The sequence below is a fragment of the Canis aureus genome, chromosome 23, assembly GCF_053574225.1.
Source record: "Canis aureus isolate CA01 chromosome 23, VMU_Caureus_v.1.0, whole genome shotgun sequence".
NCBI lineage: Eukaryota > Metazoa > Chordata > Mammalia > Carnivora > Canidae > Canis > Canis aureus.
The window spans coordinates 49,222,266-49,242,411 of record NC_135633.1 but is presented as its reverse complement, the minus strand read 5'-3'; the positions used below and the strand labels follow the sequence as shown (position 1 = coordinate 49,242,411).

The window sequence follows — 20,146 nt, the reverse complement described above, 5'->3', positions numbered from 1 at the left end:
TAAATCATGCCCTCCTTTTCCTCTCCTTTCATTTGCCTCCAACAAGGTTCTAGGTTCTAGGTAAGAGACCATTACTACCATTGTATGTCAACAAATGGTTCCATAGCATGTAGGGAAACAGAAAGCAATACTCAAGTCCAATCAAGTACAATGTTTTCTTGAGTAACCTGCTTTGCTTATTGTAGCCACTTTCAGCATTTGTATTTTTCTGTTTTGATGTTTTAATTCTCTACATTATATGTTTAAAAAAAGTGAACATGAAAGTACTTAGAAATTAATCTTCACTGTCAATATAAACCTGTATTCCCTGTAAATATAGCTAAAACATGAAAATCCAAAAGTAAACTTTTACTTGAACTGGACAACATACGATGATTTTAATTTTATTTTGGGTTTCTTACAACACCAGTTTTAGTACTTACATCACAGCTGTTTTGTGAAAGCAGAAATAAACATATCTTAATCAGACTTGGAAAATATACTGACTTAATTAATTTAACATCTGCTTCTGTAACCAATACTAAAGAACATAGCCTACTTTGTGGATGTCTTGATAACATCTGCAACCAAAGCGTTAAGAGGTCTGAAAGAAGAGCTCTGATTTGACTATTTTGGTGTTTGAGCCAACGTTTGCCTAAGGAAGCCAAGCATATGACTGGCCTCCTCTTGGTGTTCATCCTCTGTGATATCTTGTTCTAACAAAAAGTGTTTTTCCTTAGGAAAGAACAAAAAACACTATTAGTTAAACTAAAATTTTACAAAACAAGAGTAAGAGTTGAAATCTTACTAATTTAAAAGTAAAGTTTATTTATTACTATCCAGTAGCTTGTCAGATAAGCACTTGCATTTTTCCCTGGATATATCGTCAATATAAGGATGCCTATGAGTTTTAATAGACTTACTTTTATAGATATCTAATTTCTATTTTCCATAGTGTCCTCCCACCAAGATCTTCTCATAAATACTTACTTTCTGTAAAGAAACAAAACCTAAGATTCATTTGTTCATGAGCAGGTATGTCTCCAAGTATTCTCTCTTCATACACCAACCTTTTCAACCTGGAATAAAAAATCTCAAATGACTTCTTATGTTTGAATTTGTTATCTTATTTTAAAGGAATTGTATTTTGATCATTTTCCATCTCTTTCTAGTCTTACAGGTACATTAATTTGACCTTTATTTGACTTTTTGCTAAATCAGAATAATCTTTCTTCAAAATAATTTTACTATCCAAAGTAAAATCTTTCTATTTCAGTCCTCCATGGTCTCATTTACAACTGTACTCATTTTTTTCCTAATTCTTATTTATAACCCAGCTTAAGAAGTTTATGTAGGTCTTTATATAGAGAGCTAGACTGTATGCTTCCTGTGGACCAGGAACTAAATTGTCTACAAAGTCTGTTGAAATTCTGTGTTTAAATTTTTTATTGGTTGAGTAGTGTACTTACAGGAAACCTCATTTGCTTATCTGAGATTCATTCCAAGACACTGCGCGGTGGTGAAGCAGACACAGAGTATTTTCACTTTTCTGTTCACAAACAAGCCTGTTGTTAGCAAATGTCACCAGTAGATGGTACTCATGTTCCAATTAGGAATGTCATTTAGGTTCTGTCCCAGGGATTTCCTTTTCTTAGGAACAGAGAGGAACTCCCAAATTAGCGATTGGCGCTCTAAGAAGAGTTGTATATACAATTTAACATAAACATATAATAAACACATCAGCAAGTTGTAAAATGTCAAATGTTTAATAGGTGATCTTGCACTATGAGGCAAAATAAGAGCTATTAACAGTTGTTGAGGATGAAATATACACTAGACATTGAAATGGGTATACTTTAGATGAATTGTTCCATTTTATCCTAATGGTCTAGCTGAAACTCAAATTCAAGAGTTCTGCCTCCAGTGACTGTTCTTAACCAGTTCACTAAACCAATCCCTGTTTTGATTAGAGTAAATCAATCAAATCATTACAAAACAAAGTGTTGGGTACCAGATGCAGAGAACAGATCTCATATACAGAGTCGGAAAATAATTTTAGCACAAGTATACAGCAAGATAAAATACCGTATTCAAGCTATTCATTGACAGTTTATGGCATTTTGTATATTCTCTGGGACATATGATTCATTCAAGTAATATTTATTAAGAAATTACTAGTCTAGCATTGTATGAGATGAGTAAATTTAAATATGAGGTTTTAACAAAACGTTTTTCATATACTTCAAAAAAGTAGAACTATATATTCTCTAATTCTAACATTTTGCCTGGATAATACCAGATTCAAGATGCTAAATGACATATTAACAACCCGTGATTTTGGAGGAAAATACATAGTCTTAACAATAAATGTGTTTTGTTCAGAAGAGGTTATATTTTAAGGTTCATTTTTTTTCTTTTTGCCATTAATCCTATTTTTATCTGGCTTTTTCTCTTCATAAATTAAAAAAAAAAAATTTTAATTTTCCTGTCACCATGTGGGGCTTAGTCTGGCATCCGGAAATGGGGTTGTATTCTTTCTATCTGACCTACCACCATCCATTGCTCTGCCCCTCCTAACTGGTAATAATGAAGGGCTCAGGACTCTGCTGGAAACTGTTATGGTAAGAGAGGAGGCCCCCATTGAAATAGCTACGCTGACTTCGCTGCTGACAATGGTAAACACTTGCTTTGTGTCTCTGAAATTTTAAGATCTAATTTATAAGCTATGCAAGTATAGATACAACAACAATATTTTATGCAAATAGCACCTTTCTGGGCAGCCCGAGTGGCTCAGCTGTTCAGCGCCTGCCTTCAGCCCAGGGCGTAATCCTGGAGACCCAGGATCGAATCCCATATTGGGCTCTCTGCATGGAGCCTGCTTATCCCTCTGCCTGTGTTGTGTCTCTGCCTCTCTCTGTCTCTCTCTCTCTCTGTGTCTCTCATGAATAAATAAATAAATAAACTTTTAAAAAATAGCACCTTTCTCATAAGGCTCCCAGGCTCGCTTAACATGGAAACGTTAATAGGCGTAGAATAGCAACATGTCACCACTTTTGTATACCTTTTCATTATTTCCTGTGCCACATCATTTGCGTACATGCACATACTTTACGTGAAAGGAGAAAATCATACACTGTGTGAAGTTGTTGTCAGTTTTCAATTGGTGAAGAGATCTTCCTAAAGAGGCGAAAATAAATTACTTCAGTTGGCAAACTATAATATAAGGCAACTTTATTATTAAATATTAATTGGTTATTAATTATTAGCTTACAAAGGGCTGACAGTTTTGTAGTAAAGTAAAAGGAGTCTATGTTGGAAAGTTCCAGGGAAAGCTAAAAGGTTGAACAGGGTGGCATCATGTTAGCTGAGGCTTGTGCTAGATGATAGCTGCTGAGTAGGTAGCAAATACTGATAAGAAACCAGCAGCAGAAGAAATCATATAAAAACTCACTGGAAAACAATATGAGACAATACAAAAAAATTGACAGTGTTTGCTGAAAAATGACAGCAGTAGTGCTCTGTACTCATAGCAAGCCTTAGGATAATGCTGACAATAAGGACGAGCCCGGAATGGTAGGGAGTATGGTCATTTTACAGTGGGATCAGCACAATTTGTGTATAAGGAGCTATTAGTATTACTGAAAATTGCATGTTTGACTACAAGTTTAAAAACTTTAATATGTGCAAAGCTTCTTATCTTGATGAAGTCCCAATAGTTCAATTTTGCTTTTGTTTCTTTTGCCTTCGTGGATGTATCTTGTAAGAAGTTACAGTGGCCGGGTTCATAAAGGGTGTTGCCTGTGTTCTCCTCTAGGATTTTGATGGAATCTTGTCTCACATTTAGATCTTTCATCCATTTTGAGTTTATCTTTGTGTCTGGTGCAAGAGAGTGGTCTAGTTTCATTCTTCTGCATGTGGATGTCCCATTTTCCCAGCACCATTTATTGAAGAGACTGTCTTTCTTCCAATGGATAGTCTTTCCTCCTTTATCAAATATTAGTTGACCATAAAGTTCAGGGTCCACTTCTGGGTTCTCTATTCTGTTCCATTGATCTATGTGTCTGTTTTTGTGCCACTACCACAACCACACTGTCTTGATGACCACAGCTTTGTAGTACAACCTGAGATCTGGCATTGTGATGCCCCCAGCTATGGTTTTCTTTTTTAAAATTCCCCTGACTATTCGGGGTCTTTTCTGGTTCCACACAAATCTTAAAATAATTTGTTCTAACTCTGAAGAAAGTCCATGGTATTTTGATAGGGATTGCATTAAACGTGTAAATTGCCCTGGGTAACATTGACATTTTCACAATATTAATTCTGCCAATCCATGAGCATGGAATATTTGTCCATCTCTTTGCGTCTTCCTCAATTTCTTTCAGAAGTGTTCTTTAGTTTTTAGGGTATAGATCCTTTACCTCTTTGGTTAGGTTTATTCCTAGGTATCTTATGCTTTGGGGTGCAATTGTAAATGGGATTGACTCCTTAATTTCTCTTTCTTCAGTCTCATTGTTAGTGTATAGACATGCCACTGACTTCTGGGTATTGATTTTGTATCCTGCCATGCTGCCAAATTGCTGTATGAGTTCTAGCAATCTTGGGGTGGAGGCTTTTGGGTTTTCTATGTAGAGTATCATGTCATCGGTGAAGAGGGAGAGTTTGAGTTCTTCTTTGCCAATTTGAATGCCTTTAATGTCTTTTTGTTGTCTGATTGCTGAGGCTAGGACTTCCAGTACTATGTTGAACAGCAGTGGTGAGAGTGGACATCCCAGTCAACAAAACTAAAAGACAACCTACAGAATGGGAGAAGATAATTGCAAATGACGTATCAGATAAAGGGCTAGTTTCCAAGATCTATAAGGAACTTATTAAACTCAACACCAAAGAAACAAAGAATCCAATCATGAAATGGGCAAAAGACATGAACAGAAATCTCACAAAGGAAGACATAGACATGGCCAACACGCACATGAGAAAATGCTCTGCATCACTTGCCATCTGGGAAATACAAATCAAAACCACAATGAGATCCCACCTCACACCAGTGAGAATGGGAAAATTAAGAAGGCAAGAAACCATAAATGTTGGAGAGGATGCGGAGAAAAGGGAACCCTCTTGCACTGTTGGTGGGAATGTGAACTGGTGCAGCCACTCTGGAAAACTTTGTGGAGGTTCCTCAAAGAGTTAAAAATAGACCTGCCCTACGACCCAGCAATTGCACTGCTGGGGATTTACCCCAAAGATACAGATGCAATGAAACGCCGGGACACCTGCACCCCGATGTTTCTAGCAGCAATGTCCACAATAGCCAAACTGTGGAAGGAGCCTCGGTGTCCATCGAAAGATGAATGGATAAAGAAGATGTGGTTTATGTATACAATGGAATATTACTCAGCCATTAGAAATGACAAATACCCACCAGTTGCTTCGACATGGATGGAACTGGAGGGTATTATGCTGAGTGAAATGAGTCAATTGGAGAAGGACAAACATTATATGTTCTCATTCATTTGGGGAATATAAATAATAGTGAAAGGGAATAGAAGGGAAGGGAGAAGAAATGGGTAGGAAATATCAGAAAGGGAGACAGAACATTAGAGACTCCTGACTCTGGGAAACGAACTAGGGGTGGTGGAAGGGGAGGAGGGCAGGGAGTGGGGGTGAATGTGTGATGGGCACTGAGGGGGGCACTTGACGGATGCGCAATGGGTGTTATTCTGTATGTTGGCAAATTGAACACCAATAAAAATAAGTTTATTATTTAAAAAACTTTAATAGACAAATCATTAAATTAGAACTTTTACAATATTAGATGAATAATGGGAAAAGTCTTGTTTGCTGACCAAAGAATTACTCTCTTAATAAGGGCAAAAAGAATATGATTCCCAGATTTGTGGAGAATTCATTGGGAGGATTGAAACAGTAGAGCGGTTTCCACTCTAGACCACCATGTCTGCTTCCAGGATGGTCTTTGCCCTTAAACATGTTCTCCTGGGAAAGCAGAGGGCACACATGATGGGTCTCTAAGTTGAGCAAGCTGCTGTGTTCTCATCTTCTCCACACCACACGGGATTGCTTATTTCTCCTTCCCTGTTTTACTTTTCTTTACCTGTATTCCCATATGACCTGAATTAGATTTCCAACTCCTCTGATTCTCTTATACTGATTGATATAAACACATATCTTATTCTGATTTGTTCTCATTGTTAGTTACTTCAAAATGAAAATATGCTCTTTGTGACAGAATGGAAATGCATTTTCTTTTTAAAGTCTAAATTATTGACTTTGATATATTCTATATTGAATAAAACACATTTGTACATTTTCTCACTAAATCTTTACTGTAAATTGTGTACACAAGTGTTTTTTTTTTTAAATGAAGCACAAGAAATATTTTTTGAAAACAGTTAACATGCCATACAATATCAGGACACGTTCTTTCTGATACCACAGCTGGGTTTGTCTTTTTAGTGGGGCTACTGTCCTGCTTACTGAGGGTGGAACTGACTCTAGTAGAACGGCCAATTATTTCAAGTTTATGTTTCCCTACATACCTAAATTTGAAGTTTCATTGGTTTGCTCCCATCATAAACCAGTGTTATGATTATTTCCTGTAAAAAAAATCATGCTTCCAAATAAGGATCTTCAGTTCATATGAAGAAGTTCAAACAAACTCAAAACAGGTTATTGTTAAAACCTCAGAGCAATTTGGATTTTTAACAACAATTAAATTTTCACTTATAAAGCCTTCTTAATATGTAACAGACTTATTAGTTAATAGATTAAAAATAAGGGGAAAGAGGAGTGTTCCAAGTGTTGCTTGAATTATACTTTGTATGAGTAAATATTTACTCTTTCTATATCCTTCTTGGGGATTGATTTTTTTTGCGTGTTAAGTATTCTTTAAGGAAAGAGTTCTGAAATGCATTTTTATTTACAGGGTTCCTAATTTGAAGTTGTTTTGTGCTACTGCTACCTATATAAGTGTATTTAAAATTAAATTTCTTTCTCTTCACCTGGTAGATTGATGTGATAATAAATACAAATTGTAATTGTTTTTATTTACGCATTGTTTTAATAAATGTTTTCATTGCTGAGTATGTGACACTGTGTAGTATACCAAGGGGTACCATCTCTACTCCCAAGGAGCCTGTAGTTGCCAAGGAACCTAGGTTACAAATGCAATGTCCATAGTGCTTTAACAGAGATATATCCAGGATTCTGTAGAAAAGCATGAGAGAACATGTCTCTGTGTCTTGATGGGAGTCCTTCACCAAGGACATGCATCTGAAACGGTTGAGAAGAGTGAGTGGGAGAATTGGCCAGAGGTGATTAAAAACATCTATGTCTACAACTATATCTATATCCACATCCACATATTGTGAAGGAGGAAAAATCATTCTCTCTCTACCCTTCTAGGTTTTGGCTGAGACACCGTGTAATAAAAGGACAGATTAAGAGGGGGAAAAAAACAGAAATTTGATAACCTATATATCTCCTGTACACTTTGGAAATACCTAGGAAAACTGAGTAACTCCCCAAAATGGTTGAAGCCATCACATGAAATACCATTTTCTGCTAAAGGCAAAAGAAGGTAACTTATAGGAGGAAAAACACAGTAAACTAGAGTAAAATGGTGAAGCAGATTGAAGTCCATGTCTTCACCATTGATAACAGTTTTCAGAGAATTGGATATCCTCCTCTTCCTGGTGAGAGAGGCACTCTTACAAATAGAGACGTCCCTATAAATGTAAATGTTTTGCAAAAGGGTAACTTCTGCTCAGTTTCCAGAACTTCTGCTGTGTCTACAATTTCTTAAAAATACCCAGGTCAGGATAATCTTTATGCCAAAGATACATATTTTGCATCCAAAATTCTGCTTCCTTTCTTTTTTTCTTTTTTATTTTTTTAATAATAAATTTATTTTTATTGGTGTTCAATTTGCCAACATACAGAATAACACCCAGTGCTCATCCCGTCAAGTGCCCCCTTCAGTGCCCCGTCACCCATTCACCCCCACTCCCTGCCCTCCTCCCCTTCCACCACCCCTAGTTCGTTTCCCAGAGTTAGGAGTCTTTATGTTCTGTCTCCCTTTCTGATATTTCCTACCCATTTCTTCTCCCTTCCCTTCTATTCCTTTTCACTATTATTCATATTCCCCAAATGAATGAGAACATATAATGTTTGTCCTTCTCCAATTGACTCATTTCACTCAGCATAATACCCTCCAGTTCCATCCACGTCGAAGCAACTGGTGGGTATTTGTCATTTCTAATGGCTGAGGAATATTCCATTGTATACAGAGACCACATCTTCTTTATCCATTCATCTTTCGATGGACACCGAGGCTCCTTCCACAGTTTGGCTATTGCGGACATTGCTGCTAGAAACATCGGGGTGCAGGTGTCCCGGCGTTTCACTGCATCTGTATCTTTGGGGTAAATCCCCAACAGTGCAATTGCTGGGTCGTAGGGCAGGTCTATTTTTAACTCTTTGAGGAACCTCCACACAGTTTTCCAGAGTGGCTGCACCAGTTCACATTCCCACCAACAGTGTAAGAGGGTTCCCTTTTCTCCGCATCCTCTCCAACATTTGTGGTTTCCTGCCTTCTTAATTTTCCCATTCTCACTGGTGTGAGGTGGGATCTCATTGTGGTTTTGATTTGTATTTCCCCGATGGCAAGTGATGCGGAGCATTTTCTCATGTGCGTGTCTGCTTCCTTTCAACACCTATATCTATATCTATACACATATCCATATCTTTCAGTATCTGTCTGTATTTATATGACATCTATATTGATATTTATATCAATATCTATACCTGTATAGCCCTGTGACAGCAGCACAGTGTGCTGTTTCATGTTTTGCAGAAATTCATTAAAATTCATGAGTATGGATAGATCCTGCAACCCCTAGAAAGTACAGAGCAGGAGATGTCGGGGTTAGTAGCAGTTCCATTAGGAAAATACTTACATATCATCTTAAGGAACTGGAATCATTGAAAAGGTTTGATCAGGAGAAGATAATTCTGTAGATGAATATTCTTGAATCAGTGAAATCAGTTAGGGAACTATTATGATATTTGTATCCATGAATCATAAAAATAGAGACTAGAAATGTGGCAAGGTACATCCAGAGACTTCTAGGATAAGGAATCAAGAAGATGTTTGTTTTAGTGAAATACAAGCATAGAGAAAGATTTTAAAAAGTTTCACCTGGTATAACTTTCCTTATTTGGCTGAATTTAATTTGAAGACAATAGTCCTAATTTGTTTTTGTTTTAGTTAAGGTTTTTGTTTGTCAATATTATTTTTTTTCCTGCAGAGATATTTCTCATATAATCTTATTCTTTTCTGCTGTAGTTGCTATTGTTGTTAGAAAGAAAATTAGATTTTAGGAATTCAATCACTGGTATCTAATCCGTATATAATTTAGATATAAATATTTTGTATATACCCATATACATGTATAATAACATTTTACTCTTGAATTTTAAGGACAATTTATTCTTATTTTTTAAGATTTTATTTATTTATTTATTAATGATAGACACAGACTGAGAGAACAAGGTAGAGAGGCAGAGACATAGGCAGAGGGAGAAACAGGTGTCTTACAGGGAACCCGTTGTGGGACTCGATCCCGGATCCCGGGATCACAACCTGAGCTGAAGGCAGGCACCCAACCGCTGAGTCACCCAGGTGTCCCAGAACTATTTTATTCTTAAACAAAAAGCACACAATAACATGGAGAGTACTGCAATGTGTGCAATATTTTATAGTAATATAACATATCAATTCCCAATTGAAAAAATGTAAATAGCTTCTATGCTTACGGAATAAATTAAAAGCATTGGAAAACTTGCTCATTTAGATTGGTCCCAATTAAGTGATTCTCCTTAAAAAAAAAAAAAAAAAAAAAAAAAAAAAAAAAAAAACAGTTAAGGGATGCGGGGGTGGCTCAAGGGTTGAGTTGACTGTCTGCCTTCCGCCCAGGGTGTGATCCTAGAGTCCCGGGATGGAGTCCCACATTGGGCCCCCTGCATGGAGCCTGCTTCTCCCTCCTCTGCCTATGTCTCTGCCTCTCTCTCTCTCTCTCTCTCTCTCTGTGTGTGTGTGTGTGTCTCTCATGAATAAATAAATAAAATTTTAAAATTTTCAGTTAAGATTAGTGAATACCTAATATCTTTATTTCTTTATGAATAACACAAATGAAAGTAACTGAAATACATTGTGACATTCATAATTATAAAATAACATCCAGTATATGAACATTGTCACTAATTATGGATTATAATAATAAAGGATAAAAATTCAAGTCACTGTTCCTAGATACACATATGATGTCTTATATAATTCCTCTCTAAGGAATGAACAAAAGAAAAGCAAGAGTTCTCCACTCAGTCTGTACCATTTACTTAGAAATTATTTATTAGAATCTGAAATAGTAAAATACCAACAAAAAAGAAAATGTATTTCAGGTTAATTTTGAGACTTGAAGAACAAATGAAAATGTAGCAGCTGTTTTCAGAAAAAAAGGCAAACAGAAAGTCTTTTTGGGATACATTCCTTTATTCAAAGAATGAACAATGCTTTTCTGAAATCTTAGCAGATTTTTACTAACCAAAGGACTGGTATGATTCTTAACTATTATGATATGAATGCAAATGTATTTTTACAACTTTTGAGCTTGTCATAAATTAATCTGGCATATGCATCTTTTAATTCTCTTGCATTTTCTGAAGATGAATATTTAAATATGGTCTCCAAAATTTGTATTTAATATATAAAAAGCTGAGCAGTATTTTTATTTTGATTTAAGCTTGTAGACATGACTTTTAATTAACTCAGCAACAGCTGATAATAAGATTATTAGCATGTACAAAGTGTGCAGTCAATAAAAGCAGAAATAGAGGCAATTAGTAGAATTGCGTGTTTTTTTCTATCGAGAAACAGTATCCTAAGTACTAATTGTTTATGCCAGTCCAATCACTGCAAATATCACTAATAGCATCATTAAATCAATATAACACTATATTATAAGCACTAAATAAACTTAGTGATTTGGTATCAGATTGGCACAGTGATGAGCTTATTAATATTTTCTGAGTTATGTATACTTTGGGGAAAGTTTGTTTTGCAACATTTCATTTTATACATTTTCAAAGGACAAAAACATGCTTACTCTGCCATAGGTACCATGTCTCTATATCATACTCTTAAAATCACTGTGATTTTTAAGGTTTTTAATTAATTATTTTCATGCATTTATTTTTTATTAATAAAGATCTTGAAAATATCATGAAGTAGAAGTGCTGTGTGCTTTGCAGCCACTATGGAAAACAATATGGAGATTCCTCAAAAAGTTAAAAATAGTATTACCCAATGATCCAATATTCACACTACTAGGTATTTACCCAAAGGATACAAAAACACTAATTCAAAGGGATACATGCGCCCCAATGTTTATTGCAGCATTATTTACAATAACCAAATTATGGAAGCAGCCCAAGTGTCCATCAATAGATGAATGGATAAAGAAGATGTGGTGTATATATACAATGGAATATTGTTTAGCCACTAAGAGATTGAAATCTTGCCATTTGCTGTGACGTGGTTGGAGCTAGACAGTAGAAGTGAAATAAGTCAGTCAGAGAAAGACAAATACCAGATGATTTCATTACAGAGATAATATCTGTAGTGAATAGGGTGGAGAGGTGGAAAGGGTAGAAAATACATATATTTTTTCTTCTCTGTTGTAAAAGCAATTTAAAGAATTCTAAAATATAATATAAAATAAAATAAAAAAACACTATTTCAACTTTACTTCTGTCCCTGAATTCATGGTTGTTATTTCAACTTTTTTATAGAAATATTTTATTTTATTCTAGATTCATAGCTATTCTGAAAGATTGATCAGCGTACAACTGAGATTGCAGATACTTTAAACAGTAACTAAATCTTTCAGCCCCAAGATGCTGTATTTTATGAAGGAGTGGTGAGTAGAGGAGTAGTTTACTATTGACATTATCAAGAAATAACATGACATCTCTATCTCTGTCCCCCCGGGCAGAGTTTATTTTTTAGCTCATACCTCCCTTATAAACTTACTCCTCTCCATACAAAAGAAGATTGGTGGGCATTTCCTTATTTTATGGATTAATGAAACATACAGAATGCAGAGAAAGGACCCTCAGTTTTGAGCTCAGCAGATCAATCTGTAGCCCAGCATATCTGTTTCTAGATTATTATTTAGAAATATGCCAAGAAGCATTAAACAAGCTTAAATGAATTTATAAACAAAGATCAGAAATTTCAGAAAATACAGTAAAACTCTACCATGACAATATAAGCAATGTCTACTGATTCAGTTACATAAAAGATATTATTGCTGGACAGAGTAAGAAACCAGTTTTAATGTATATTTATTCAAATTCACAATATCAAGCAACATAGTAATGAAAGTTCCTTAAAGGTAAACATAATTAATTCAATAAAATGTGAGGGTCTATATATAAAAGGCTAGGGAAGTAATTTTTTTAAAGACATGAAAGTTATAAATCTTAAGATTAATGATGATTTCTATAACATAGGTGTTAATTGATATTAAGAATCAAATGTGACGAGATAAGATCTTTATGACATCCAAAATGACCAAGGGTGGATATCTAAAAAATACTAAGAATATCTAAATTAAATAAAAATAACTAGGAAAACCAAGAGAAGATAACCAATACATATTAATGAGTAGTTAAAAATATAAGCCTGGGTGGCTAATAAGCATTTGAATAGATACTCTTAACTTCTAGAAATTAGAGAAATAAAGATGAAAAACATTTGTGAGATCCTAGTTTCATGTACACAGAAATGTGTGTCATTTCAAGTAAAAGACAAGGATATAGTGAGATGAACTTCAGGCTTTTACTAAGATTATCATATAAGATGACCAACCATTTGTAGACTTCAGTAAAGCAATATTTATCTAAACTATGGATGCTGAAACCTGATATGCTCGATACTCATATTTGGAAATAAATTGTAATCTCCAATCTCTTCTGTATTGTCCCATATATGTTTCCTCCAACAAGAAGCAGTAGCATGAGATTTGGAAGGTAGAAACAGCTATTGTGACAATAGACAATGGTATTGGACTCAGCAGATATGAGGTTTTTCAGCAGATTGAGATGTCCTTCTGTGAGTCACCTACCCATGATCATTAGAGGTAGTTTCAGATCCTCAGCTCTTTTTCTCTCCTCCTCCTCCTCCTCCTCCTCCTCCTCCTCCTCCTCCTCCTTCTCCTTCTCCTTCTCCTCTTCTTCTTTTTCAGATCTTCATTTTCTTGATGCCATGGAAGCCAAGAGAGAATCTGAGAGTAACAGCAGTCTTTCCTTATATCATTACTCAAGACCTTCCAAGAGTTTTGTTAACCTAATTTTCTGTATTAAATTCCATCTTCTAAACCCCTAGAAAGATATCTCACAATATATTGGTGGTGAGAATAAATGAAAAAAAAAACTTACTTGTGTAAAGGCACATCACATCATTACTCTTTATAACAATGAGTAATCACAGATTTCAAAACTGAACATCACATGAAGAATGCTTAAGTAGAATGTGAGTGGAATACTCCTGAGCAGGAAAAAGCAACAACTTAGAAGCATAAAGAATCATGGCTCTATCTTGAAACATTGGTGCTGAGAACAAAAGGGTAATAAAATAATATGATTCATATTTAAGTATCATGTCTGCAAATCAAAACACATTTTACTCAACACCAGTCTATATTTCATACACTTTCATCATATTTTCCATTTACTTAGGCAAGGAGAATAGATCCATGTGGGAATGGAAGAGTACAGAGAAGAAGACCAGAAGAAAAGGGAAATTAAAACGCAATAAAATGAAATGGAACAGTATAAAACTAAGTAAATAAAATACAAAAGGGATAACTTTCAGTGGACATATGAATACAGAGTGCTATGAGCTATGGAATACAAAGGAATAAAATTCTCTACAGCTAAAGATCAGAAAGGAAAGAAGAAATAGGACACACAAAAAAGCTTTAGTCAGGGTTGTTTCACCTAAGTTCATGATATTATCCTCAAATTTATTTTTCATTATACAACTTTGTACTGAAATTTAGATTTTGAAAATTTGGTTCTCAATAAATATGCATCTCTTAGGCATATTTTCTTGAAAATTTTTACCTGTACCTGAATTCATATCTTGCAAATACCTATGAATTCTAAAACAATGATTAAATTAATTTAAGATGCAGAAACTTTTGAAATATTGCTGCTCTTTCAACATCCCTTTACAAATGTTGTGTTTATTAAATTCAGGTTTTTAAAAATATTAACATTTGAACATTTAAATATATCAGAATTGTTAAGGTGTTAACACTTAAAGATAATAGAAGAAGCAATATATAGCAGCAATACTAATTTTTTTAAGTACCAGATTTGCCCTCTTTAATCTACAGAAAGTTTATAGCACAGTAAGTAACACAGATGGGCCTTTGGGACATGTTAGTTAACCTCCCTGTTCCATGCCAATATCATTTCTATTGTAGATAACTAAATGCTTTTCATTTTGTTTGAGAAGTAGGTGTTCAGCGTCAAGGGATACATCATGATTAACCTCAGTCAATCATGGACCTTATGCCTCCACTAGAGATTGGTCAAGGGATGGACAATGACACGTAAATAAAGTCTGCCTCAAAAACTTTAGAGATGCTTTTCTTCCCTAATGCAGACAAGAATGGCAGGAGAATGCTTTTTTTGTTCCTCCTCATGCTTACCCACGCTTTGAACACAGTCAGTGAAAATGTGTTTTCTCTAACTGTAACAGTCATCTCGTGCTTGTCAAATGATAAGGCAGAGAAAGAACTACACCAAACTGCTTAGGATGGCGAAATGCTTAACACGGTGACATGGAAAAATAGGAATATGGAGATAAGAATTCCTCATTGTTTGCTCTCTTTGCTGCTTTATTCAGTTATTTTTTTCATGCAGCCTCTAAAATATTGCTAAAATCTTATCATCAAATAGGATTCCATGAACAAGAAAAGCACATGGATATTGGGTAATTAAAGGAATTAACTTTGAATTTTATTATTCATAAAAATAGAAGGAGCCAATTCTCATATTATCTCCTATATTCATAGATTCTATCTGGAGGGGGGATTCATCTTAAAAAGATTTATAGTTTAAAGCAGATGACTCATAGTTTCAAAATAAAATTTACAAATAATGTAAAGTATAATAGGCTTAATCTAGGAAATTTATTATATGTTATAATTTAGACAATTGTTGCTTGATCATCAAGTTATTACTAATTTCACAATTGGTGTTTTATGTACTTGGGTAGAGAATCCTTTAGGCCATAAGTCATCAATTGAAGATTATTAAATTAGTAACAAGGTCCTAATCAAATAATTTATTTTTGGAAAATAAGCATGATTAAAATTGCTTTAGGGATTTTTCATTACTCCTTTTACATAGTAATGTAAATTTATAATTAGTAATAAAATTTTTATAACTGTTTCAAAACTTTAAGTGTTAAAAATAATATTGCTTTTGTAATAACAACTTATTCTCCATTTTTAAATATCTCCTGTTTACTATAATGCTGACCATTGGCCTCCTCTCCCGCCCTTGTCTAATTTATCCTTTAAGTCATCTCCTGTTTTCTTTACAAACATAAAACTAATATGCCATTTTCCTACTTAAAATACTCACATTGCCTCTTATTGCCTTTGGATATAATCCAGTATAATTTAAAGCCATTTGTGATTTGACCACGACCTCTCTTTTCCAGTCTTCTTTCAACTCCATCCTCTGTTCACACTCAATAAATGGTACCTCTAGAATTCTTATACTTAAAAGTGATTCTTTGTTCCACATTTTTGCTAAACATGGCACTCTTGCTTTAAAAAAACAAGAAGGATCTATCAAATATGAAATAACATCTCACTGCAGAGGAAGCTGATCATGTCTGTCCATTTTTAATTTTTGCCCTTCATAGGCATTCTTTACATTTTCTATATCCAGATTATCTGTCAATTATATGTGCTACAAATATGTGTTCTACTGTTGGCTAGGTGGAGAGTTCTATAAAGGTCTATTTTATTCTATTGGTTGATTGTAATATTGAATTATTCAATAGATTTGCAAATTTTCCATTTGTTTTATCAGTTATTGAGAGAAGAGTCTTGATATCCCCAATTGTAAAAGTATCTATTTCTTCCTTTAGTGCCATCAGCTTTTACTTCATACATTTTGCAGTTGCATTGGTTGGTTCATACATTTTTAGAAGTTCTATGTCTTCTGGCAAGGCTGACCCTTTTAACATTATACAATGTTTTTCTCTATCTCATTATTATTACTTTTTGTAATAAAGTAAATCTTTTTTTTTTGGTATTAAGTAAAGTCTTTTTTTTTTTTGGTATTAATGTAGCCATTCCTACTTTCATTTGATTAATATTTGCATGATATATTTTTCTGTTGTAAACTATGAAGTGCCTATAATTTATCATTGAAATTAGTATTTTGTATAGAGCATATAATTGGGTCATTTGTTTATTTGTTTATTTGTTAAAGATTTTATTTATTTATTTGAGAGACAGAGCATGAGTGCTGGAAGGGGAAAAAGGAGAAGCAGACATCCCAACAAGTAGGGAACAGGACTGGAGCTGGGTCACAGGACCCTGGGATTATGACCTATGAACCACCTAGGTGCTCCAGCTACTAACTGGGTCATTTAAAAAATATTCTACTAATTCCTGTCTATTATTTTTTAAATATTTTATTTATTTATTTATTTATTTATTTATTTATTTATTAGAGGCAGAGAATGAGGCAGAGACACAGGCAGAGAGAGAAGCAGGCTCCTCGCAGGGAGCCTGATGCGGCACTTGATCCTGGGACCCCGGGATGACGCCCTGAGCCAAAGGCAGACGCTCAAATTCCGCAGCCACCCAGGCGTATCGGAACTCCTACCTACCTATTAATTAGTGTAGCTATACTATTTGTATTTAATGCAATTTTTGATATGAAGATTAGGCCCGTCATTTTATATTTTTTCTGATTTTTTACTGTGATTGTTTTCATCTACTTTCATATGTGAACTTTTTTTAGAATTCCATCTTAATTTATCTAACTTCTTTTAGTGTATCTCTTATTATATATATTTAATGGTTATTCTGAATATTTCATTATATACACAAAACTTATCACAGTCTACTAACATCATCACTTTACCAATTTGAGTGAACTATAAAATCCTTACCTTTTTCTACATACTTTTACCTTACCACATTTATAATATAATTTTAAAATATTTCCTCTCTGTATAAAACCACCTCACACAGTGCTGCATTTTTTGCTCCAACTATAAAAATATAAATTCACTATTCAAAAACACAAATTAGGAAATTGAAAAAGAAAACCTATTGTATTTTATCGACAGTTTTGCTTATTGTATTCTTTTTTCTTTCTGGTTTCCCAAAATAAACTGACCTTGCTAAAAGGTAGGCTAAGGAAAATTTTCCAAACAGGAAGTGATAAAAAGTTTTCCTATGTCTGTTTTCCTTCACCTAGAATGTTTTAATTTCTCCTTCACTGATGAAGTATATTTTTTGTAGAAAATAAATCAGTTCTGCTTGACAATTCTTTTCCTTTAGCACTTGAAAGATATTGTGCCACTTCTGAGTTCCATGATCTCTGGTAAGAAATCCACTGTCTTCCAAATTATTTTTCTCCTAAGGTCTCATAGGTCTCTTGTTTTCAGGATGCTTTTTTGTTGTTGTTGTTTAGAAACACACAACACAAACATACACACACATTTGATTATGCTGTTTCTTGGTTTGGGTTTCATAAGGTTTATTCAGATTAGGATTTTCTCAGTTTTTTTTCATTTGTACATTTCTGTCTCGTGATAGTTTTGTCTTTTTTTTTTTTTTTTTAAGCCATCATTTCTTTGAGTATTTTTCACCTTGACATTCTTTCCCTTCATCATTTGGGACTCCAGTGATACAAATATTAGATAATTTTTTATAGTGCCAAAGGTTCCTCAGACTCTGTTAACTTCTTGTTTTGTTTTTTTAATAGGTTTTCTCTTCTTGTTTTATCTTCTTATTGTTTTCTCTACCAGTTCATTAATTATTTTTTCTAGCTTCTATTCTCACAGTGAACTAGACTGACCCATATATTCTTGTTTTTAGCCCCAGTTGGTTCTTCTTTATGTCTTCTATTTTTATCTGAGACTTTCATTTTTTGGTGAGACTTTTGTTGTTATTTTTGTTTCATTTGTTTTAAGCATGTTCATAATGGACTGGTGGAAAATTATTATTGCTGATCCTTTAAAATATTAATTTGATGGTTCTAACATAATCTGTCATCTAAATGTTGACATCTCTTTCTTTTCTTTTTTCATTCAATTTTAGATCTTTTCTGGTTCTTGGTATGATGAATGATTTTTTTTATTGACACTTGGGCATATTCTTCTATGTTATGAGATTCTTGAATCTACTTAAACTTTTTTTTTTTTAAGCTGGCTTTCTCTGACAATAGTCTGTCAAGAGAAAAGGAGGAATCACCCTGTTACTGCCAGATATAAATAGAAGTTCAAGTTCCCCATTCAATTTTTATTGATATCAAAGGTGGAAAGGTCCTCATTGCTGCTGAGAGGAGAAGTCTAGTCTCCTGACGTGGTATCCAGGGACTCCAGTGTAGGTGGAAGGGCTTGTTATCAGCCACAAGGATGAAATTTCCTGCTTCTACCTGACTTTCTCTAACATCACCCACACAGAGGTTGAGTGTCTCTTTATAGCCTTACAAGGGCAAAAGTCTAAGTTCTTCACTTGCTGGGTAAGTGGGAATGGGGCCAGAGATTTTTCTGTGGTAGTTGTCTAAAATTTTTCTGATCTGCCAAGCTCCTTTTGTAACCTGCTCCTTTGGTTAAAGAGAACAGTTCTTTTTGGACAATATTTTCATCTATGCTTGTTGGCATTTCCAGGTAGCAGATATCTTTAACTACAAGTCTGGGATATATGAGACAAAAATAAAACCCAGAGAAGTAATCTGCTTTTTAAAAAATATATATTTATTTATTCACAAGAGACACACAGAGAGAGGCAGAGATGTAGGAAGAGGGAGAAGAAGCAGGGTCCATGCAGTGAGCCCAATATGGGACTTGATCTCAGGACCCTGAGCCAAAGGCAGATGCTCAACCACTGAGCTACCCAGGCATCCCAACCGCTGAGCTACCCAGGCATCCCAGTGATCTGTTTCTTTTCCTCCCATCCCCATGTCTCTAGCATCTATACTTTCTTTTTTCCACCTTTGAAGAATCTTCTTATATTTTTTTTCTTATATAATGTTCAGGACTTTTGGTAGTACTCAGCAGAAGAAATCAGTAAAATTATGCCTATTTAGAAGCTTCATCATTGCTCTTTATAAGCTCTAGGTTACTTCCTTTCATATTTATTTTTTTATTACAAACCCAATCGAGACATCTTTTTCTCCTGAGTTACCACAAGCTCACTTGTGTGGCAACCATTTTCTTTATTCCCTTTAAAATTTACCTCATAACTATGCATCCCTATTGTATCCCACAATTATAAATCTCTATTATTTACTTTTGCCATTAAAAAAAGCTTTATATAATTAGATTCTCATAGTATGTAGTCTTTCTCTGTATTATGGGTTTTTTTCCTCAATATTATGTTTTTAATATTAATCTGAGTTTTTACTTGAAATTATTGCTTATATTTTTGTTTTTCCACAGTAATCTCTTGATGAATAAATGATAATTTGCATATACATTTTACTTTTGATTTATTTTGAACTACTTCTAGTTGTTACCATTGATCAAAATAAAAATGTTATCATACACGTTCTCATACATGACTTATGCAAGTGTGCAGGCTTCTAAAGCTATATATGTTATTGTTGTTGCCATTGTTGTTTTTAACATGAAAAAGTGTTGTATCCACAAATGAAGACATGTTCATCTTGTAAGAATACAATTTGAAGTAGTAAATACATTACTTTTCAGGTTGAATTATTGTGCATGTCCCACTCCAGTTTTGTTTTGATTTATTGGCTTAGATTTTTTGTATACTATAGGAAATGGTAATAGGATACTCTTTGTTCTTAGGTGTCTCTTATT

General features: G+C 34.2%; 1 long non-coding RNA gene across 1 annotated transcript in view; it reads right to left on the bottom strand.

Moving 5' to 3' along the window:
* Positions 1-360: 360 nt before the first annotated feature.
* The window catches only part of LOC144295517 (uncharacterized), a 59,029-nt gene continuing 39,243 nt past the window's right edge, over positions 361-20,146 (bottom strand). Inside the window, exons 2-4 of the long non-coding RNA XR_013362646.1 lie at positions 3,041-3,156; positions 970-1,058; positions 361-714 (exon numbers count right to left, since the gene is read on the bottom strand). This is a non-coding gene — a long non-coding RNA (uncharacterized LOC144295517). The remainder of the gene's footprint in view (positions 715-969; positions 1,059-3,040; positions 3,157-20,146) is intronic.